General features: G+C 35.7%; 2 protein-coding genes across 6 annotated transcripts in view; one reads left to right on the top strand and one right to left on the bottom strand.

Annotated features, from left to right (window-relative positions):
* The window catches only part of Ten-a (Teneurin-a transmembrane protein), a 495,412-nt gene that overhangs the window by 111,038 nt on the left and 358,895 nt on the right, over positions 1 to 25,479 (top strand). For all 4 annotated transcript variants that reach the window (XM_087409039.1, XM_087409040.1, XM_011050850.2 and 1 more), the window contains exon 2: positions 7,129 to 7,164. The gene's annotated coding sequence lies outside the window, so the exon portion shown is untranslated. The remainder of the gene's footprint in view (positions 1 to 7,128; positions 7,165 to 25,479) is intronic.
* The window catches only part of LOC105142938 (potassium/sodium hyperpolarization-activated cyclic nucleotide-gated channel 2), a 280,821-nt gene that overhangs the window by 132,327 nt on the left and 123,015 nt on the right, over positions 1 to 25,479 (bottom strand). The gene's annotated exons all lie outside the window — the stretch shown is intronic.

Below are 25,479 nucleotides of genomic sequence, written 5' to 3'. Positions count from 1 at the left end.
ATTTTTTCATTTAGATAGTTACAACACATATTATGTCATATTTTAATACTGAAATTTTGAATAATAATTATTGAAATATAGATATTGAAAAAAATATATATATGTATATATATATGTGTATATATATATATATATAGAGAGAGAGAGAGAGAGAGAGAGGTTGTGTATTTAAAATAAGATCTTTAGAGAATAAGCTCACCATAGAACTTCCTTTTTAGTAATTCATTAGATTTGAGCTTATCATCTTCAATTACGACGCAATCAATAACAGTTCATGGGTATTATGATGGTAATGATTTACGAGAAGTCCTTAGACTTAACTTACGTCAGTAAATATCGATTTCCTTGCATTGCAACTTAGCGATAACGTTATACAAACAAACAGCTTTGTACTTATATAAATTGAATTTATTTCAAATAAAAGGTGACAACAAAATATGTTGTAAAAAATGATTTATGTATACGTATTTTTACATATAAAATTGCTATATTCATAAAATACTTTCTGACGAAGATTAAATAGAATCAAAATTTTGAAGTTATAATGGTTTCCAAGTTATAAGCAATCAAAATTAATGAATAGTGTCGTATAGAGTTCATGTTCAGGCTTGTAATTATATCCACACACAAGTATCGATCCAAATATTGACTCTCAGAAAGAATTATGTCAATAATCGGTATATAGTTGGTTAATTCCGAGACGATTTATATGAAAATCTTATCTTCTATTTCACAACAAAATATTTATTGGATTTTACTTTAGTTGAAATCAAACTCTGTTAATAAGTGAACAATCTATATTAAGATAAAATTGGCATATTACAAGAATAAGTAATAATAATTAATTATATTCAATTAGTCAAATTACGGAACTATAATCAATTAAAATATAGACACGAAATTTATTTTCTTCTATATAAATTTTTTCTTTTTTCTTCTTTTATGATTATGATATCATTTGAATATCGGAATATTTTGCTTTTACTTTTCTGCGATCATTCATCCGATATTAGATATCAATACGATATTAGATATATGAGCTAATATTTAATTAAGAAAATTATCCAAAAATGTATACAATTAAAATTCAATATTACATAGATAACATGTTTTGAATGAATGAATTTCGCAATAAACATGCATTGTTAATAAACAATCGATGTAATATAATTTTTCTTTATTCGAACCGAGCAATGTTTACATTAATTTGTTGATCCGAAAATAATAGAAACATCATATTTAATAAACAAAAAATTTTCAAAGCAAAAAATTCATAGCGCGATATAAAATATCGTAATTCAAATATCGTTAAGGATATAATTATCGCTTGTAAATATAGCAACGGGAACAGTAATTTATAATTTTCATCCTCTATCGTTTCGATTTTCACATTAAATGAATAAATCGCGTGAAATATCTGCTTCGATAAATAACCGTTGCCTCGATACGTTTACGCGTCATTAATCGTAAGAGTAAATTAATAACGCAGGCTGATAATCTCTAATTATGATAATCGTAGAGAATGATCGCGTTTGATGTCTCCTACTTGCCGTGATTGCATTTCGAGGAATAATACGACACGGAATGCTTCACGTTCGGATCCTGTCAAGCGAATGACAGCAAGTGACCGCGTGTACACACAACGGCATATTGCACGCCACAAAAACGAACACTGAGCATCGTGATCTAGGCAATTTGTCGCTGCCAAATTTTTAACGCACATTATAAAATAAATGCATACCGTATATTTTCTGTTCTCGATATTTCAAATCTATCTCAATAAAGAGAATATTAAATCTGAGCATCAAATCTGATATCTCAATTAAAATGTTTCTGACTCAAGAAACAAAATTTATTTTTGTTTGCAGACAAAATTTATGGATAGATTAATTTGCTATTATCATTCTTTCTCTATATTTTTCCAAATAAAACAAAATTCCGACTTTTAATGTAATAAATCATGAGACTGAAATTAAGTGCCATTTTTTTTTGTAGCAATTTAGTTGCATTTTCTTAATTTATTGCAATTTTGTGACTATTTTCGGAATATAAAAAATAAGAAATATGTATACAGGATGATTTTCTTTCTTTCTTTTCAAGTAAAGATAACCTTTAGTTTTAGAATATTTAGATTTAATTTAATAATTATTTTATGCAAAATAATTAGTTAAATTTTCATTAAAATAAAAAATTCGAAAAAATTTTAAAGAAAAGATTAATATGTGACTAAAATTTTCTACTAATAATCAATTTAGCAATCATTATGATTGCTATGCGTCCAATGTAATAAGGAAATATAGGTAATAGCTAAGTAAAAAAAAAAATCAATATTGTCTGAACTGAAAATGTGAAAATCGCGAAAGATATAAATTGGTAACTGTATGAAAATATTATAATTATTAGCCAGAATATGTGTGCAAAAATTCTACATAATAGTATATTCTACTCGTTCATAACTCGCAAGTTATGTTCTCGATATTTTCTTATTAAGATTTTCGAATTCAAAATGTACTACTAACTGATGTATTACTAACTTATGACATTTACGATATTTTATGATACTCGTGGAATTCATGTATACGATACGTTCTACAATTCTTTCATCATTTACGTAACAGTGAACACAGGAAGGATGCATTTACATATCGCATCACATGACTGTCCGTTCCAAATTCAACTTTGATTCAGATTCCATTGAAATGCACATGTTTTTGCATCTAAGTATAGCTCGGCGAGTTATGCTCTTTTCGTAACAATGAGACCAAACCAAATGTGGCGCACATAAATAGTCTGATAGTCCAGCTGCTATTTCGAACAGAATTCTGAACATTCTGAAATTTTCTCACTGGTCATACAACTAGTAGCATCGGCAGAAGCTTGTAACTGTTATATATATATATATATATATACTTCTATGTTTTCCCTCTTTTTTTGTGAAAAAGAGAGAAATCGACCAGTTGAAAGACTTTTTACTCCCCCTCTCTCCCCTCCCCCCAATCTCTTTTTGTATAGTTTTTATAAACATATCCTTCATAATATTAACGAAATCAAATAGAAGCTTGCAATAATAGTGATTAGTTTATCATAAAAAAATTATACGATGCTGGGTGTATATAAAGTCATGTCGATAAACTGTCATTGACGGACGTTGTATTTCTCTTTCGGACACTCTTACATGTGTCGGCGGCACGATCATCAATTTTAAAGTTACGCGGGTAAAGTTTATTTCGCGAGTGGCGTGCAAAGGCCGGGGCTATTGTGAAGTTGTTCAAGTTGTTGGAGACCCAACCCCTCTTCCAGTCACTGCTAGGAACGAAACCCAGCATTCGCGTTCGTCGAGTTCCTGGTAAAGGGATATCGTACCGAAGGTGTACGTGCACCGGAATGTTCCTGAGACAAGGTTGTTTTGTGTGTAAAGAACGCGCTGCCTTCTGACTACATCAACGTAAGATAGAGGGGACGATACGAGAAACTCAGAGAAGAATGATGAATGCGTACACTTTGCACGTAAATGCCGTTCAAGTGCAACTTGAACGGAATTCTTTCTGTTGATACGACGGACTTAGCTGGGATATCTTATGTCCATTGATACATGTACAGAAAACGTGCCAGGTTAAATCTCTCGCGTTTCCATTAACGATAAAACATTCACAAATGAGCCACGAAATAAGTATGAAAATATGTTTCAGAAAACAATGCATTCATTTATTGATTGGCGCAACATCAAATATTGATCTCATAATGCGCGTGTCTCGTACGTATTTCATGTATCGGTAACCATTTTTCATGAAATTTTCCAGGCTAGCTGGTAGAAAATTATTTTATTCCGATCGTGCGTTTTATACTGCTCTCGTGTGCTGTTCTAGCTTTATTAAATTCTGAAACATATATATATATATATATATATATATATATATATATGTGTATGTATATATATGCTATATGCTTTCACGAGAAACAAATTTGTTCTACGCAACCACATTGTAATAGCTATATATATTGATTTATTTTTATTCATATGCGAAAAAATTTAATAATGCAATAATTCCAAATTTATACCTCAGACGTTTATTTAGCGAATAAAATCATATGAAGAGTTAAAATCACATATAATTAAAACTACATTTTATTTAAAATATAATTCATAGATATTTATTTTAGACTAATTTCTTTTTGAATTATCTCTTTTGTTATCTCACGAAAGCTGTATATGATCCTGTAAGTTATATCTGTAGAACTACATGGATAGCTTAAATAATGCACCATAATTCTAACATCATCTTCTAGTATTAACGAGATTATATGTCTAGATATGCATGTGTGCATGTGTGCGTGTGTGTGTGCGTGTGTGTGCGTGCGTGTGTGTGTGTGTGTGTGTGTGTGTGTGTGTGTGTGTGTGTGTGTACAGTTAGTAAGTGCAATAATGAATGCGGTGCAAATCCAGTAATTAAAGTTAACTGCTCAAAGTCACGATCATTAATTATATCAACGGAGAGACCGATAATGATTTTGACCCAATTAATCGCTCTAACAGGGTGATTTGTAGCACGTGCCGCATCAGCAGAAAAAGACGACCGTGTTTAACGTAACAGATAAAAGCAAATGGAGCGTTTGTATTTATAATTACAGAGAGCAATCATATCCTCTTGCTATTAAACGTATTAATTATTCTTTTTGAAAAAAAGCATATGTATAAACGTATATTTATTAAACGTAAAAATCTATTAAATATTTGTGATAAATAAATACATAAAAATTATGATAAACATAAAAACATTTGAAAGTGTCTTAAATAATTTATAATATTAGGTGTTGGAATTAATTCGTAGCGTTTTACAAGTGATGGGAAGTACTTTCATTAATGTATTTTTTAATGCTCATGTGAAATAAATAACATTCTTTCATTAAAAAACGCTACGAATTAATTCCTACACCTAATATAATTTAATCATTTAATAAAATAATATTTAATTAAAAATTCATGTTGTGTAGATATTTAACAATTTTATAGAAATCGTAAACATTCTGTAACATTAAGTATGTTGATCCTGTAATCTATTATTTTTTCGCAAGATATTTATTTTGTTAATTTTTTGAAAATATAATATTTTTATTTTTTATCGTAAGAATGTAACATCTTTTTAACAAGTATTAAAGCTGCAATAAAATACTCTATTGATCATGAATTCAATCTGTTCAATTCGTATTAGCATAAAATTTCTCCCATTCTCAGATTATAAGAGCAAATGTTTTATATCGAGATTTAATCGGAATATTATTACAATTCTTTGATATTACGATCGAAATGAAAAAAATCATAATGTCATCAACGTTAAGTACGCATGAATTTTTAAATCTAATTATAACACACACGTCTTTTCTAATATAACATTATTACTTTAATCCTAATTAAAGTTCTCTTTAATGATCTTAGAATCCAGGCTCACTCTTTAACGATAGCTTGCTTCTACTTTACTATATATCTCTGTTACCCACTCAAAGTTAGTTCGAAGCACGCGACAAGAAAACAATATCCCCGTTCGTGTCTTTCATTCACTCTCGAAGAGCTTTTCTAGAATCGTGCTAATCTTTAACAAGGGAGCCCTACACCCTGTAACGCATTGTGCAAGATCTTACTGCTTCTGTGCTTCGTGGAGCAAGTTTCAAACTCGGTACAACTTCAGTTAGCTTTAGACTTCTTGGCCCCTCTGAATGCTACGAACGAAATTTATTTATATCCGCACACGCCACTTCACATACAATAATGGAAACTTCGCCCACGAAGTCATGTAATCATAGTGAAATGAGAAGATATTCTAGTTTCTCGAATATCGAAACTGTGAAAATCTGTTGTAATTACATTCGTCAGTTAAATATACAGTAAGTTTGCGAAAAATAATGCAGAAAAATTGACTACCAAGACACGATGTCGTAAAATGTTTGATGAGATAACAAGTTGATGAAAGAATATAGTGATGAAGTTCCCAAGACTTCCGTTGCGTTTTATATTCATGCTCAAAGTTGTGAAACGCAAAAGTGGAGGGAAAAATATTGCCAGGTTGAGATGCTTTATAGCGGAGAGTTGATTGTGTGTGCGTAAAGTGGATACAAGGGTCTCCATGGAGTAATGTATGACGGCGTGGTTTTTATGCGTCTGCAAATGAATCAGTAAAGGCATTTTTAGTAACGCGAAGTGATAATAAATTATATACACGAACCCGACACATGCAGGCCTCGGGAGATATGTTCGTGATAAATTCGACGGATAATCGTTGCGGCTATCAGCTATGTATAAAAGCGTGTCTATATGACTGCGTTTCTTTTTATTTTATTTACGTGCACATATCTATCAATTATTTGTGACGTTAATCATTTTTCCTCGTTACAAAATAAAAAGGACCAGGCGTGTAAATGACTCACAATATCTCTTTAATGAGATATATTTTATTAAATTTCATAATTGCGTCATCTCTCTCACGAGTTATTTTTATCCCGACGGAAGTGTCGTTTTGACGAGCTTAACCGAGATAAACGTGTCATTTAGCGCGTTTTAACTTTCGCTGTACTTTTAATGACATTGCTTGAATTAATTATTCCCCGTGCGATCGAGTACTCGTGACTGCAAGTAATGACCAACGCGTCACTTTTCCGGGAACGCAGCATGAACGTAAGCCACGTCACGTAGTTTTGAAGTGCAAACCTCTGTCACGGACGATGAGCACGCGTCCACTAACCTAGTTACAAGTTAAGACTTCAAACTAGATTAGCTGCTACAAAATATACTCTTATCTATCAATGTTTTCGAAGCTATTTGAAATTAAAAGAAAAATTGACTGAATGAAAAAGAACTCTAATTATATGTGTTAAAATAAGCGATGTAAACACATTTTCTCTAATAAAAGTTATATCATTATACTAAACATGAAGCATGTTAGAAACAATATAATATTTACAATTAATATTATATATTTCGTTTGCTTCACAGATTGTATTATTAAAACGAAAAGTCAGCTCGATTAATAAATTTAATTATGTTATTATTTCCAATCCAGTGAAATGGCATAATTATATTTATTATTAGTTATATTAATAGTAATTAATTAGCAATATTATTTGCATTTGTTGCAGGACGATTTCTGATCTAACTAACGGAAACAACAACAGGTAACAAAGCACTTTAAAATTGAACATTGCATGAAAAAATAGCTATTAATTAAAACTGGTTTACTTCTATTATTGTCTTACTCATGTTGTTGATACATCATGCATGTTATTATTACATGTATTATATGATTTCAATGTTGCATATTGCATATTGTGTTAACAAATAAAACGCAAACGTAGCTTTTATTTGTCCTTTATAAGAGACGCTTTTAGTTGACAATTCCGTTTGAACGAAATTCGCAGTTTGGAATATATAGTGCAAACTTGAGATTTGAGGAAAGATTCATGACAAGACATTCCCACGTTACGCAAAAATCGCGCATAAGCCGTAGCGGAAAAACAAAGTGGATTATGCGTCATGTATACTTTCGCCGTTAAAAGAGAGAGAGAGAGAGACGAGAGTTTATTCCGCAGACGGTCTAATGTCGCAAGTTTACAGAGGACCTCCGGAAGAGGCGGGGGTGCCTTTGGCTGTTAGGTATAGGTGTCAACGTTATAGGTAGCTCTTTTCACGAGGGTTTCCTTCGCGCGTCTTACTTCCTCCCCCGGTTCCTTCGAAAGAGGCTCGCAATGTCCGTGTATTTCTCTCCTTCTGCAGCTCTTCCTACTTCTATCCGTGCAATGCCCGAAGGTATGTTGCAGCTTACAGTCTCACTGTTTATCTTCAGCCGTGAGCTTTTGTGTTTGCACAGGCTCCTGGCACTACCAACCGTCGCATATCCACATCGACCTCGTCCTTCGCGGCTGACTCCGTGCAAGACGAACTACCGCGGTCCTCTATTTATTTAGTTTTTTCTCGGGGAGTTTGTGGATCCTGTAGGAGAAATGCTTAATTGCCGTAAGTGTCCGCGCCACTGCACACCTTGGAAACGTTTCTTCACGGAATCTCTCTTGATCGTCGTGGATTTTTGCCATTTCAAAGATTGAAATTCACGCTGTACGTAACGAGCGTGAATTTATTTGAATGAATTAATTTTAATACTTTTAGTCACGATTCTCTATTTTATTTAATATTCCCTTAAAAAATGTATTATTATTCGTTTGAATGTCCGATACATTTTGCGATACTTTCATATTTTTTTATCGCACTGGTATGAATTTTCACGGGCTGAAAAATTTTAAATCTTTTTATTATATATTCGTACACCTCTCTCTCTCTCTCTCTCTCTCTCTCTCTCTCTCTCTCTCTCTCTCTCTGTGTGTGTCTGTCTTCCTTTTTTATATCCATATTAATTGAAAGTGACGTCAAAATATTCTCGCTATATCGAATACACAGCCGTGTCAGTTGAAAACATGTCTAAAGGACCGGCGTGAATATTAGAAAAGTTTTCACGAAATGACATTTCCGTACATTGACATGTGACATTGCTGGCGTTGCGGTTTCGCGTTAAAAGAAACGTCTAAATTACCTGCGATAGCATCGAATTCAAAACTGGACGCGACGCGCACGGGTTAGCGCGAGTTAAAAAGTACGGTGCGGATACCGTGGGCGATGTTCCGTGGTGGTAGTTTTTGCAATTAGCGATATCGGCTACGTCATCCGACACGTTCGGTCGGCCGAGCGACGCGATGCACCGGCTGGTGCCGGAGCGCGCACTTCGTAGCGTCGTCGGTGCCGCCTGGCGTATCGCCAAATTTCCAGCTGACCCACCCTCTTTCTCTCATTCCCTCTTCCCACATCCCTCGTACTCTGCTCCACCTGACTGCCGTCGATTCCTGTGCGTTGTATATATCGATGCCTAGGGCCGTGCGCGTTATCAAACGATTTATATCGGTGTTTTACAAAATTTGTGGAGCCAAGGCTTGCTGCGACTGGCATGAGGTGCGCGCCAGTCCCGCTCGGGGAATGCATTAAACGTTAACGGCGAAAATGGATAACGAGGGTAGCGGCGGCGCCGGCAAAGGGCGCCTCGTGCATCGCCGTGAGCCAAAAGATATCACCGCGGCGTGTTATCGGGTTTAATCTAGGCTCGTTAATAACCTTTCGCTTTTGTAAGCGCGTTACGCCGCAGAGAGATCCGTTTCCACACGCTCATTCGCGGCCGGTCGAGGCATCAGGATTTATGCCTGTCCTCGATAGCGCACGCCGCCGTAACACGAAAGTCCGGAAGCCACGCCTCGCATTTACCGTTAAAACGCGCCCATCGTGATCCCGATACCGCTTTTGACTATTCGTCTTCCTTGTGGGAGGACACGCGTCGCTCGCAACGAACGAACATCGCCGTTTGCGATAACGTCCGCGAAAATATTCGGTAACGTCCCGTTACCGTAAGTCTCTCCGGCGGAAGAGTCCTTGGAAAATCCTGAATTTTCTCGGCGTACATCGCGTCGGTGCGGTGGCAAGAGATTCAACGGAAAATGGGACGTACGTTTCGCGTTAAGAGAAGTTCCAGGCCGCCGGGGATACGAGTCGGCGACGGCGGCTTAGCCCCGAAGTGATTGCGTAAAGGGCGCAGCTGCAGGCACATTCGAGGATTCTTCGGGGAATCCAAGCGAGCACCGTCGCTGGGATAACGTCGGAGAACAAAGAGCGGAGTAAGCTAAAATAATTGCCAATTACAAAACCGAGCTGGATATTAACATTATCTTAGGGAGGCACCGCAGCAGACCGCCAACGTTACCTGCAGCTGCAAGACGATGAGTTTCTTTGTGAGAATGTTTTTCCGCGTTTCTCTGTCCGGGAAATCTCGAGGTGGAGCAGTTGCCGCATGCGTTTTCTTCTACGATAACCGATTGTGCCGCCCGCGTAGTCGAGATAAAGAAGATCGTCCGCCTCCGAAGAGAGGAGCGGCGGACATCCGCTATGAACAATTATTAGTACAGCACGGAGCTTTCAACTTTGGAATATCGTTATAACGTGATTTTATCTACAAGTTGTACGGAGAAATTTCACTAATGCAAGAAACAAGAGATGAGTCTTGAAAGCGCACACCAGCAATTGCGCGGATATGAAGCAACGTATTTCGCGTTTAATCTGGTTACACACAAGATACGGTAAAACGAAACGAGATACAGCAGATTCACAGTAATATAAAGTACAATTGCGTAACACGAAGATCCACGATTATTTAGCTTCTTTTGTCAGTCACGCAACCACAATTGACACGATAAACACATTTCATGCATATCATATTATACAATTACCAATTCATCAGATTTGGAGAAATTTTGAAGTGAAAATCATGATGACAATCTCCATAATTTAAATAATATCGCAATTGTCACCGTTGTTCTCTTTTCCATCCAGCAATCTATCAATAGATTTTCAACTGGGATTTGTTTCTTTCTCCAATTTCTCCTCTTGCTCTCAAGCGTACAATCTCGAACCAGAGAGTCAAATCCTCGATTCAGTTATTCACGAGATAGAAATTTCCGATTAAATCGCATTTATTAAATTTATCTCGATTTAACTTTGATGGATATATAACTTTTGTCTTTAACGGTGACAGCAGAAAAATTACAAATGACACGATACGAAACGGTTGTAGTCGTCGTGTTCAGGCAATTATCGGACAGAATTCAGCATATTTGTACCGGAACAGTTCTGTCACAAATAAATATGAATGACGGGTTTCCGACAGGAAAATAACGAGATTCCTCGATCCCGCAATTCTGTGTTGCTGGCCATTATTTTCCATTAATCCGCTATGGCAGGAAAAACCCGACTCCGGATTGAAGAGTCACTCGTCTTTCTCATTCGGATTTCCGAGACAAGCCCGCCTCGATTTCATTCGAGATAAAAGCAGAGAAGTAAGCGTAAAAAGAAGCCGTACCGTTTGCAAGGTCCTCCCTTGATCCGCAGATGCGGTCTAAGGTTGTTCGGAAAACGCGTTTGTATTAATTAAAATGTAATTAATCAGAATTAAATTGACTCGGCTGGATAGGAAGGTGAGCGCGCGCAACGACGAAGGAAATTGATTGGTGGAAATGGAAGAAGAATAGCATGGTGGTGGCAACTTTTCTCGACGGATCGTTCCGCGATTCCACTATTTTCACTATCCCGTCATTCCAAATCGAGAATAATGTAAATATTTCACGAACATCCAATTAGTCTAAGAAAAAAGTGCGGAATTAATTCAGTGTTTAATGGCTTCTTGAAAGATTAAACTTCAGTTACTTGCCTATGTATCTGGATCAGCAAAGAAACACAAAAAACTTTCTACATTCTTTGTGCTAAAAGTCCTTAAACTAAATGTGACGTGAAACCATCTTTTCTGTGCAGCTGTATTGGCGTATAAAGTGATACACATTTCTTATATTAGTCATGCATGCCAAAAAAAAAAACGCCGAAAAAAAAGAGGAAAAGAAAATTTTGATTTGAGTATTTTTTTATATTATTTATAAAATTGCGTGGTTTTTCGATTGTTGGAAGGCCACAGATATGAAGTTTTACGTGTAAAATTCATGATGCACAACATGACACAGTGTAAGAGTACAATCGCTAAAGCATTTATAAAGTTCTTTCAAATGTTTGGTCTATGGACATTTTAAGAGTCAACCGACTTGCGCGCGGTTCTTACGTTGGTCTGCGTTAGGAAGTTTCGGGACTAACTACGGCGAAACTATTCAACATTTTTTTCCCGTTAATTAAATACCGTTCTTGTAATGGAGTTAAAAGAGTCGTGGTACTTTAAAATGTTAAATGGGAATTAGGTCACAAACGTACCGTTAAACTCGTTTTTTTTTCCATTACTCCCCATAAACGTGTTTGGTCGATGTTCAGTATTTTCATTTATTTTTCAAGCTTTCGCGAAACATTGTTGTGGCCGAAACTTGGCATTGCTTTTCGATGGCTTTTTTTTTTAACAAACAGCTGTTGACAGCTCGGTGACCTGCTACAAGTGAATTTGAACGCACATTTCTCTGTCAGCGGTTGCAAATGTTAAGCGTATCAAAATCAATGTTTCGTTGAAATTCCACAAAATTTATTGCAAATAGTACAAGTCGTATGCTTAAATTTTTAAACGTCACGAAGAATGAAATATGATATGTATTTGCAAAAATAATATGCAATAATATTGCATTATTCTATTTTTTTTTATAACTGTAAATCTTAAACTGTTCAATCGGGTTTGCATTTTAAGACCGAAAAATTAATTCGGCGCGCAATTTAAAAGACTATATATATATATATAAATTCACATCGAATTATTTAAGCACTTGATAAGATCCAACTTGATCGTTTAAAGCATACTATTAAATCTACAGTATCAAGTTTAATCTAATTTAAAATCGCCACTCTTACTCAATAAATTGTTATTTTATATTAAAACAATGATTAAATTTAAAATATAGTATCACAATTCGATAGCGTCAAATTGATACTGTACAGAGTATCAAAATTAGCCAGTTTTAAGTTATAAGATAAAAACAATATATTCAGTAGGAGCAGTCGCGACTTAAATTAGATTTGATATTATAGATTTAACACATAGTGCACTTATTCTATACCTATTATTTTTTAACATTTACCTACATTAAGTAATACCAATATTACGATACATCTATTACTACTTCTCGCCACACCTGGTGTACGATTTCGACGTTTGAGAAAAGCATTCGCAGCAAAGGCAATTCAGGAAATACACGTTCGATGTGGCGGAAACGCGATCACCGACGTAAGTACTTGCAATTGCGCGCGCTTGCACGTGCCCAAAACTCGTGGCGTTACTTTTTCGCGCGACTTACCGAGGAGCAATAAAGGCAAACGACACACCGCGTCGTACCGGTGCCGTACGATTTATTATCTCGCGGTAAGCCCGTCGACTCTCGAATGAATTGCTCGGTCGCAACTTTTTCGTAAGGTCCTCGAAGAACAAAGCCCGACTATAGATACCATGTGATCGGAAGGACAATAGAATTAATGGCCGGTGAGGAGCGCTCGAGAGAGAATTTTTCCGCCCGCCATCGTGCCACAGGGTCGTCCACCCCCTTCCCCCTCCAACTCTTTGCCGTTGTCCCTCACGGCGTGAAATAACGGCTTGCCTCTACGCCGACGTTGGATATCGAGGTAGTGGTGGTCGATTCGGGGGAGACTTCGGCGGGAATTCCGACGTTGGACGTGTCCAAACGTTATCGGAGGGCGGTCATCGCTGAACGCCACCGGAATATAGAAACCGGGGACCGGATGCTACTCCGTTTCGTGGACATTTCCTCTCTCTCGTCAACGGACCCTATCGTAAGAGGCGAATGAAAATGCCTCCCGCTCCGATCTTCCTGCGGAAAGAGCTATATCGTATGTAATATATGTTTTCATATAGCCACGATGTAATGCAATATTAAACGCTTCGACCGTCCCCTTCGCTTCGACCAGTTCGTGTCAGTTCACTCGACGGTCATTGTTCTGGGTCGATTTGATACGCGGATGGGATCGCGGAAGAAAGAATAGACCGTTGAAATCGCGTTATAAGACGGAATGCGATGAGCCGTTATCTCGAATTTATCGAGGATTCGATGGATAGGCAGGAGAACGCGCTCGTTCTAAAGGACATTGGTTGCCGCGCTGCCGTCGCTGTTGCTGGTGAAAAGACCGCGAATAAATTGTGCCCACGGAAGCGGATAACGCGTGAATCTAGAACGCCGGGAAGAGAAATCTGGTAAAAAGCAATGTCGTGTGTTGTCTGGGTTATAGCTTGCTCGAAAATACAGCTTCGTTGAGATCAATAAAACCTCAATCCCGCTCTCTGGCCCGCGGCTAACAGCGTTCTCGAGAAAGCTTTCGCACCTTTTATCCGCTTCCCGATCGTACACCGCTGGGAGTGTATATTAAGTGGCACTAGCATCGATTAAACTCAATTCCTTTTATTTTCTTCAATCACGGGTTATTCCTCGACTGTTTATCGCGTGGATTTAAACATGTGAATACTTAAATCCATGCACATTGTGCTCATCGCGGATTACGTTTTTACATCGAACATTAAATTGATGATGATAAAATTATCAAAGTTAACAAAGAATCTTCACGTAATTACGTACATCGAGTACATAGTACGCACTTGTACTCGAGCGGATTAAATTCGCTAGTTGCATTAATGTTAACAAGCAATTGCATTTTAGCGATGAAAGTCGCAGCGCGATGACCAAGAATCAATAGAATCTATGAACGTGCCAAGAATCTTCTGACCTACGTGCCTCAGTTCGACGAAACAACCGCAATCGGATCCTGTGGCAGCGATTACGCCATAGTAGCCGCAAAAGCGCTTTAACCGAATGCACGTTCGCGGCGTTACGCCGACATTGGCGTACGGCCACTTGAAACGACGACACTCGTAGCCGACCAAGCGAATCGCATTAATGATGGTTACTGGAACAGCCAGCGGACGAGGATGCTTTATCGTGCTCCAGCCGCGCCGTATGCGGACGGACAAGAAGCCGTGAGCGGATAATTATACGGAAGTTTCCAATTACGGATAACGCCGTAGCGAGTAACCGTAGGTGTTAGCAGTCAGCCGCTATCTAATCCCGAATCGAGTGGTGGGCCCTATATAGGACCTCCAGCAGACGTCGTGTGCATTAAGAGGATAAGCCATACCGTGATCGTAGATTAAACGCGTAACGTTGCGTGACATTAACCACCGCTATTCCGTTACGCATTGGAGCGCGATATTTCGCGAATTTGTGAAACGCAGGTAAACTCGTTATCTATACTTGTCTTATCTTGCAAAAATATCATACAAACAGTAAGTTCAAAAAATATTCGTACAGGAAATATTTTTGTAAAGAGTCTTATTTATAGAAAATAAATGTTAATTAGCAATTTTATACAATGAGTACGTTCTGTTCTATATAAACAAATATAAACAAAAGAGCTTTAAGTATTCCTGATTTTAGAAGTTACATTTCTCGATTGTATGAATACTTTTTGTGCGTTCAAGTAATACAATTTTTCATTTTCGCTTATTTTTATTTTAAGATAATATATATGTTAATTATGATACATTTTTAGGTAAAATAATTTTGAGAAATATACAGTCTTTTATTCTTCTCGTTAATAAATTGCTAATTAATGTTTATTTGTTAAAAATAAGGTTTTTTTAAATTAAATTCCGTGTTTAGAAAAAATTTATATTTATAAAAAGAATCACAGAATATTACTATTTGCACATTGCAATGTCAATAGTTTTGCGGCTAATTAATATAATTATCATTTTTTAAAAGACAAAAACGCAGAGATTATGCTAATTGCACAGACTTATTGTGTAATTTGAAATAATATTTTATATCGTGAAAGTAATAACATCGTTGTTTAACATGCATTTGACCTCGTTGAATTGACGTTTTGCCCGATGACCTTTTCTTTGACGTGTAAGGTGTGTCTTGAGCGTAACCATCGTAAAAGTGATTATGCCTGCATATATATTCAGTGAACCAAAATGGAGGGTCCGAGCTAAAAAGAACGTTACTCTTAATGAGCTGGCCTATCGCCAGTTCCTTGTCCGATAGAGTAACTCACCCTACAACTCGAGTCAATTTGCTCGGTCATAGACTTTCGGACACAAGCATCCGTCGTTTAATAATAGTTCGATGAAACAAAACTCAATACGAAATGTCATTTTAGCAATATTACTTGTTACATTTTAACTTTAATATTATATATCTAACTAAATAAGAGAATTCTTATATGCGTCAAAGCGGATCTTAGTGCTTAAATCTCGTCTTAAATACTTCTGTGTGAATTTATTATATATACATATCTGTGTGATTCTACAAACAATTAATGATGAGATGTTAATGAGAATTTTAAATCTGCAAATAATTGTATTGTGAGAAATATTACCTTAGCCAGGGTTTGAATCTACAATCCTCGGTGATCGAATTGTTATGACGCCCGTTCGAAAAAATTCGAGAGTTCTAGATTCAAACCTGAAGCAATATTTTTCGGAATAAAATTATTCGCAGATTTAAGATTCTCATTAATATCTTATTATTAATATTTTTATAAATGTTTATTAGCAAAAAAGTTATTAAATTGCTTGTCAATTTAATAAACGATATTACTACTTTGGTTCTGCTTATGAACGTTTTAAAATTGAAAAAGATTTCGATGCGCAGTTTGAAAAATCAGATAATATACATATATATAAATTCACACAGGCAGATTTAAGCATTAAGATCTGCTTTGACCGGATATAGGAATTTTCTTATTTAATTATCATATTTATTCTCATTAATGGATACTATCATAATTTTAATAAATTCAATTTATGCACTGAGAAAAATTTCTGATTAAAAATGAACGAATCAGAAGATTCTGATCGTATTAATTGAAATTCTGATTATCTCAACTAGAATTATAATAGATCAATAGAAAATTTGTTCATTTTCAATCAGAATTAATGCAACCAGATTCTTCTTCAAATGAGTGCATTTATTTTTATATAAATAGTAAAATGCTTTCAAGTGTAAATCAATGTACACTTGATAAAGATACAGTCAATATGTACAGCTAATAATACAGTTCCTCGCTCGTGACCGATTTACGTGAATCTCACTCGCACTATAATTAAGTATGCAGATATACACGGCAACATTTCCGTGGGCTCTCCCACGCGCGCGCGCGAGCGTTTGCTTCGGAAACTATCGCAAACTATCCAAGTTTATGTGATATACTAACACAGCCGGCAGAAATCCGAAGAACGACGAGCGGAATTACAAGTATTACGTTGATATCGTCTCGCGACCTTATCGATCGTTTGAAATCCCTTTCTGTAGAATGCAATTTGGAGTATTCGTTGGCTCTTTCCCGTTTCGTTACCCCTCCCCCCCCCCCCGATGATGGATTACCCCATTACGCGGATTCTTTCTCTTTTTTTTTCTTCTTTTTTTTTTAACAGGTCCCTCTGAGCTGACCCAGTATCACATGGCATATAATAATAGCTGTGCCGGCGCACGCCAGAGTGGCTTGGCCCTCTTGTTCTTTGAAACAATAGGACGTTACTTTGTTTTCTGACGTACCGTCGTTTCGAGCCGGCGAGCATACGCGAAATCTAATCCATATCCTGGCGAGGGTGAAATTTACTACTTTAATAACACCGCATACTGCTATCCAGGCGCAAGTATACATACGTACGCGAATACACCGTGCCGCTGGCGTACCAATGTTCTCCAACTTCCATCCAGCCTCTGTCCGGCAGACAGGAACGATTTCGAGTATTTGGGTCAAGTTGTACCCGTTGTTTGCTAGTGACCATGTAATACGCGCGGCCGTTACCGCTGGCTGCAAAACGTAAATCCAGTACAACCGTGGCAACTTGTTCCCTGTCGGAATAGAAAGTAGCATCGCTAATTTAACGACGTAACACGATGCCGCGGTGTTCGTTACCTACGAGCAATGATATTTCTGCGGCGCGAAACAATGTCGAGACGCACATTCGGCTGACGAATTGCACGAAAATGCCCTACATGTGCTTCAAATCGCTGACGCGAACTGCGAAGTCGACATAATGATGGCAGACATGAGTAAAGAATTCTACACCATGATGTTAGAAAGAGAGAGAGTGAGAGAGAGAGAGAGAAGAAAGAGAAAAAAGATACGTATTTTCATACTACAAGAAATACAATTATAATTTATTCCTGTTATTTTAATTTGATAATTCAAATTGTAAATATATAAAAAAGTAATTTATTAATTTAAAAATATTAAAATTTTTTTTTACAATATATTGTAAAAAAAATCTATGTAAGAGAGTCTCTCAAAAGAATATATTCTAGAATCGATATTTTTATTATAGTCTGTTCTTATTTCAAGACAATTAATGACTTAAGATGCTAATGAAAAAAAATAAATTTAAAAAAATAAATTAAGGCTCTATGATTGATTTGTGACATCTTAAAACTATATATTTAAGATGGTTTTAAATATAAGAATCAATTATGGAAGCCAACTTAAATTCATTATATGGTTATCAAATATAAACAGTAAAACAGCATTATTTTAAAGATTTGAAGCTGTAGTTCATCACTGGTAAAATTTAATAGTTAGCAAACTTGAGGGTAACAACTTTATGAGAGCGTATTGAGAAAGAAGTTTTCACGTGAAAATCCGGGAAGGCTACACACGATTCGAAAGGATGGGCTATTTTCACTCGTATACACACGTGCCCTATAAGAGCAGATTGGGGTGAAGAAGCCGCTCCTCTATTTTCTTTACCTGCGTGGGACAGTCACGTGCCGCGACGTACAAAAGAGCAGGAAAGGAACGAAGGAAGATGGGAGATACGAAAGAACGGGAGAAGAAAGAGAGCGATATACGATGTTAGGGTGGATCCTGGATACATAACGTAACGGATGGACAGGCAAGCTAAGGCTAGATGGGTAAGGCTATACTCCAAAGCTAAACTACTTTGCCCCAAGCAAGACGGGGGGTTTGCGAAGCTTGAGTGCTAGCCGCTTGTTCTGTAATCCAATAGAGACCCTAAGACCTTTCCCACTCCACCGTCAATATAGGTACACACGCCGATAGGTACACCCTATGTACATTGGATACGTATGTAAATTTCAATATGGCGCGTCGAGTCTGCGCGTTTTTCTACGATCTACCTAGGTTGACCGAAAACAATCCAGGGATACCAGATGGGAAAAGGATTCGCTAACGTGGACCCTTTGAGCTCTTGGAGATTTTCGGAATGTGCGGAATATGCGAAACTTACAGACGACACTGTGGACGACCGACTCTAGATGTTCTAGCGATGAAACGTGCAATGATTTTCAAACATCTTACAGCCAAGATGATTGGATAAGGCTTTCGAGCTAATACATTATTTATATTTATTCGAACGTAACTCTCTCCCTTATTCGATATTACGAAAACTGTGAATATGCCAAGTAAACGTGCCGTGCGTCTCAATGAAAATCCAAATCGCTTATTTATATATACTCGACAGGCAATAGCATTTTGATACTCGATTAATATGACTATTATTGATTGAATCAAACAGACAAATTATTAATTATTCGTAATTAAAGTAATTATATTATGCTACAATATTTCGATCGAAATTCGAACGTTACTCTCTTATGTATCTTTTATATATTAGAGTTCACGTACCTGAACATGTTCGAGTTTTAAAAAATGGTAATAAATATTAAAGATAATAAATATTATAAAATTCGTTCTAAACTACTTTTTTATAAATTATTTTCAGCTGACTACATTTTAAGTGGTTGCATTTGTCTGACCTCATTTACCTGCACGTAAAATCTCGGTATAATACGTATATATAATGCGTTTTCCTAAATGCACTGGTTTCTGCGAAATACATGCACCTTCATTACATTTTCATTATTACGCAAAATCTTTCTATATAAAATTTTCGTATATAAAAGAATTATAAGATATTACTTAATAAGTATCTTTTAGGCCATTCAACCAAATTTAAAAAAATTAATATAATTAATAATATATATAGTCTAGTCTAAATCATAAGTATAAGCATCCCATAGTAGACTGGAGACTCATCATATTGTTCCAAAATTAAAGATTAATCTTTGTATAGAAATAGAACTCTCTATAAAGAGATTTTTGAAGCCGCTAATTTCAAACATGATATAAAAAGCATATTATAAAAATTAATTTTGCAATAAATTATAAACGAATTATTAAATATTAACTGTAGAGGGAAACTGATTACACCAATCAATTTTGTAAGAAAAATTACAAAAAAAACACATAACTTCTTTCATTTATTACTTTTTTATTAACTTTACTGGTCTAACCATGGGTTGGAACGAATTCCAATAATCCATGATTCTTGTTTTACTTTTTTTTGCATAACGGAGAACGATAGGAGAAAAAGTTATACATGTTTCTTTTGTAACTTTTCCCGCAGAATCGGTTCTCGTTATCAGCTCCCCTTTATAATCAATATTTAACAATTTGTTTAAAAACTATTTAAATTTGTTGCAAAACTAATTTTTGTAATATGTTTGTTATGTCAGAAATGTTTTTCCATGCTCCGGTCCTATTTCCAATTATTACTTTGACGTTCTCACTCGAGATCAATTTTTTTTAAATTAAAATATATTTCTCTTAAAATTGTACAATCTAAAAAAAATCAAATCTCAATCTAATTATCTATTTCTCGAAATATTTAAATGCTTTCATTAAAATGAGACATCCTAGTTTTTAATAAAGGATTTTGTTAAAAATAAGTAAAAAAATAAGTAAAATAAGCAAGTCAGTTTTCAGCACGATGCAAATGGACAATCTATAGAATGCAATAACAGCGTTCTTTTCCAGAAAAACTGTGGCGTCAAGACTAAATGGATATATGCAAAAATATATATTTCAAAATTAATTGTTCAATGTTTAAATTTTATGATCATATTATTTTGCAACCTTTAATTCTGATAATTTTGTTTTCCATGCATACAAATAAAAAAGATTAAATATAATCAATAATAGGATTGGAAATATCAGATCATACATAATCTTTAAAATTTGAAAAATTTTCAAATATAAAAATATTTTCTAAAAATCAGTGAACGATATCAATTTTACATTCTTTATTTTCTATTCTTATTAAAGATAAATTAATTATTCTAGCCACATAAAAATCTAAAGATGAATACTTTCAAATATTTTATAAAACTCGAACGAATGATTTCACATTAATATTCCAAATTTCATTTTTATCACTTTTTGGAATATCTTACTAATATCTCCCTAATAAATTCGCATAAATTAATGTAAATGTTTTGTTATTGAATAAAAAATCTATTAAAAAACAATTTTATTATAAAAAATAAAATTTATTTTAATATTTGTTAGTTCTCTTTTAGCTTTTCTAAGAAAATGTAATAAATTAATAGTACGTTTTATATTTATGGCCAAAGCAATGCAAGTAATCATTGGTAACATATTTAGTAATGACACAAAATATTTTGAATGCTAAATACAATCATATCATATATAGGAACAATGAATCAAAGGGTTTAGTAAATTTTCGATGTAGGAAAGTGTCTCGTCAGCAGTTACATAGAATTTGTAGTATTAGAAGCCCATATCACGTAGTAGTTCATCAGCAGTAGAATTGGCTACTCTTCTCGGGCATCAAGTTTTCTTGACCTGAAAACTTGAAACCCATGCTGCTTACGTAAGAATGCGACCGTGCATGAGAATGGTACCATTTACTGTATCATTTCAAACAATGGCGTATAAAATATTATAACTTAAAAATTTATATTTATTTGCTATAATTATAGCAAATTTGTCACACGACAACTGCTATAAAACGAAATCAATTGTCTATAAAATTTAGATACATGATTATTGATTACAATAATTTTCTGAATATTTTAACTCGAATAAATTGATTGAATAAGAAGTTCTATTTCAATTCTAATTCAATTTTTGTTAAGAATTAAATTTTTTCAAAATTTCTTGAATGAAAATTTCTAGCATTGACAAAATTTGGTAGCTTGTTAACAATCGCCTAATAAATTTATTATAAAATAATGATATTTAAGAGAGTGTGTATGACATTAAAATCTCTGAAAAAAAAAATAATAAACTTGTATTTCTTGTAAATGAGAATAAATATATCAATATCCGACGTGTAAAGTTGCTGGAAGGATAAAACAGGTAGGAATATCCTGCAAATTATCCCGTACTCTGTAGTGTACCGACGTCGGTGTCCTGAGAAGGGTAGTTTTACTCGAGGTAGTCGGTAAAGAAGGATGGTTCACGGCAAAGGGTGGCTCGTTGCCGATAGAGTATTCGAAAACTCTCTGCAAACAGCACACTGGGATGAAACTCGAGCGATGGGGTTACCAGTAATTTTTTACCGTAGTAACGCACCAACAACGGTAATATCTATTGCTGTTTACGTAATCGTTTGTTGATAATCTCTCCAAAATGCATAATATTTTAATAGTTTAGAAGTATAATTATTAATCTCACATAAAATTATTGCTCAATGAAATTAATGTTTTTAGCTATGTATGTACGGAATTAACAGAAAATTCGTACATCCTCCGGATTTGGCTAGTATATTAAATTATACATTAACTAATTACTTAAGTCTGAAGTATTTTAACATGACGTTGTTTGTCCGCACAGGGAATATTCCGCGTGCATTGATGAAGTAATTCTTGGATACCATACGTTTTGGACGCGATCAATCGAGCGCTCGTGGGGTGAACTTGCTGTGCACGATTTTGTGTGCCGTATTTTACTGCGTCGCTGCTCGTAAAAGCTCGGATGCGAACCCCGTCGTTCTGAAATATCGATTTCACGGTTGCAGATATTCCTGCACGTGTCTTAGCTCGTGCCGGCACTTCCAGTCATAAATGCAAGGTTCCTGCACCCTCCGCGACGGTCGCCAACGAAGTCGGGTCAGACGTCAGGAATGAGTGACAGTCGTGCCGAGCGATTTTCTCGTGTATAACGGTCTGACACCTTGCAATAAGAAGGCATGACAGAAGGCCAGGAATGGCCGATGGTTCTGACAGGTGCGCGCGCAGACCCTCGATGCTATAGACGTTCCCATTGTGTCTTATTCCTGGGTTATCATTATCGTTCTGTCTTCACCTACACTCTGAATTATATATACGTCAAAGTACGATGCAAGCGTTGTGAGATGCTCGTCATCACGTTTCAAAGCTTTCACCGTATTACATTACGTAGAGACAATGTCATTCCCCAGTTACATTCGTCCATTTTTAACAATGTTGCTACGTCGCGAGTCATTTCCGTTTCAATTTTAAAATTTAAAAGCAACAGAATAAGCACACTTGTGTAAGTAATATTGACTTTGCTCTGCTCTAGCAAGTGTTAATCATATAACAATATAATGAATTTGCAATTTAGTATACAAATATAATCGTTTGTTGAAGGAATTATAAGCATATATATGTTTCATAAATACGACAAAATGTACATGTAATGAAAAATATATAACATTATAAATTCATGAATTGTAAGTAATGCATTTCCGTTACGTTTTCTACTCATAGATAATATTCAACCAAGTAATATACTACCAAGAAGGATACGAGAATAAAAAGATAACGGGTTATTCATGAATAGACATAAAGTAAATCAAGCGAATAAGACGATAACGATTGTTCTGAGACATTGGATTGTTCAATAATACTGACTAATAGGACATGAAATGGTTGCCATAGCATCAAAGTCTCAACAAGACTATATCTATTTTAATTTTTACATACTGGGCAGAATGTTATCAATGTCGATGTCAATGCAAATGAGAACAAACATGTGAACCTAAGCTAGACGATTCAAGTTTTTACCTTTACAGCGCATAAGATAATTATTTAATATCTAAAATAGTACGTCATTTAGCCTACGTTAATGAACTTGAATTGTTAAGGTTGCTAATAATATTACGAGAGAATATGTATATAGCGAATTGAATCGAAGAAGAAAGAAATACAAGAAGAAAAAATGTACACTTATAAAACTTTATATATAATCATTATTAAATGAAACATTAAATATTACTGTATATGTACCTAATACAAGACTAAATGATTGAAATTATTTTAATTATATTTTTAAGAGAAGTAGATCAATATAAAAAAGATCAATATAAAAAGCTGAAATGCCACATTTTCACGCGTGATTTTTCATAAACTGAAAACTAATCCGAAAAAATGACGATACTTATATCTTGCCTGAAAACATGGAAAAGGCGAGGGATGCGCATGAATCGAATTCTTCTTTTTCTTTTTTCACTGACATTTGAGAGTGATTAAAAACTTGATCCTACCGCGCCGGTCCATCTTTATCCGTCCACCCATCCATCGTCCTTCGAGTTCGTTTTACTCGACCTCCAACCTTTCGTTTACGATATAGAATAGCGGACAATATGGCGGAGTAATTGTTGTTCAGGGGGAACTTGGAGACGATAAGCAAGGGGGCTGGTGCAGGAACATGAACGAGAGGAGGGAGAGGTTCGATGGTGTCGGATTACTGCTGGCATTGTGAAGTCCAGACATGGGGAAGAAGAAGAGAAAGCAGCGACCGGGGTGGAGGTGTATAAGAACAGCGATACGAGAGCAGGTACGGTGGATAAGACGAAAGAGATAGGCAAGACAGCGAAGACGAGCCTGAAGCAGAAGCGGGACAAAAAAGAAGAAGAAGAAGAAGAAGAAGAAGAAGTTATTAGAAATACCGTAAGAGAGTACAATACCACATCCATCCCAGAGTAAAAGAGTGAGGATGCGAAGGTGGATTCACCCTGGTTCTTTCTCTCGTCCCTTCCATCGACTTCTTCGTGTATCTCAGACCTCGTCGGAAGAGTCGGCTTTCGCGGGACGTCGACAGAATCGAGATGGCGCGAGAGAACTTCGCTGACGAGAGGAAAAGCAAGAGAAAGAGAGAATGACAGAGAGAGAATATTAGAGAGGGGGGGGGGGAGAAAGAGAGAGAGAATCTCTGTATCTTGGTGCTTCTTTTATTTGCCGCGATTTATTTTATGGTACACACGCGCACACACTAACAGCGACCGGGCCGATACACAGGCGAGCAGAGTCCTCGGTACTGTGTGCCCGGCCGAGTGGAAAAATGTGATATTCCCTGACAAATGGACGGTGGCGGCTCGTGGCAGAGATGTACGTTTAAATGCGATTGTTTATTTCGTGCTCGATTGCTCGCTAATATCAATTTGTGATGTTCCGCCGGTTTATCGCTCTTAACCGCAACGTCTCGACGGAGTTAAAAGGTATTACAGCTCTGACGGAATGTAATCTCCTCGTGCAATTCGAACACATTTGTAAAGCATTGACGTACGAAGAGATGTATTTGATATACGACATTAATAAAATTAAACAAATGTTTACAAAGGTATCTAAAAGAAAATAATATATGCTTTTACCGCGAAAAAAAGAGTTTTTGTGTACGGCCATTTAGAGCTCGCGTGCACAGTCGCGAGTTAATAAACATACAATTTACATGAGCAACCTAATAGTTATATCTTGCCATAATTATGCGTGTATTATGCTACACGTGCAATTTTATACATCTCCACTACTAGATTATCCAGAATGTCTATTATCGTGCAGCCAATCTAGTCAATAGTCTCGTGCACACGCCTATATTTAGGCAAGTCCATCCCATTGTCATGTAACTAATATTCTCATTGGTCTCGTCAATAATTTCGTGCACTATGCAATTTCACGCATCATGAATAAGCCTTACATGGGTCACATATTAGGTATATAATCTTCCATATTTATCTCTTATTAAATTACTATACAGGTATAATCCCTAGTTTTTATTAGATCGAATACATCTTGTAAGAAAATTATCCCATGATAATTACACAAAATACGCGAGTATCAATAACTACTTAG

This window comes from Acromyrmex echinatior, chromosome 8, assembly GCF_024713525.1.
Source record: "Acromyrmex echinatior isolate Ae372 chromosome 8, ASM2471352v2, whole genome shotgun sequence".
Lineage (NCBI taxonomy): Eukaryota > Metazoa > Arthropoda > Insecta > Hymenoptera > Formicidae > Acromyrmex > Acromyrmex echinatior.
The sequence above is the reverse complement of the archived record's forward strand: the minus strand, read 5'-3'. Positions and strand labels throughout refer to the sequence as shown.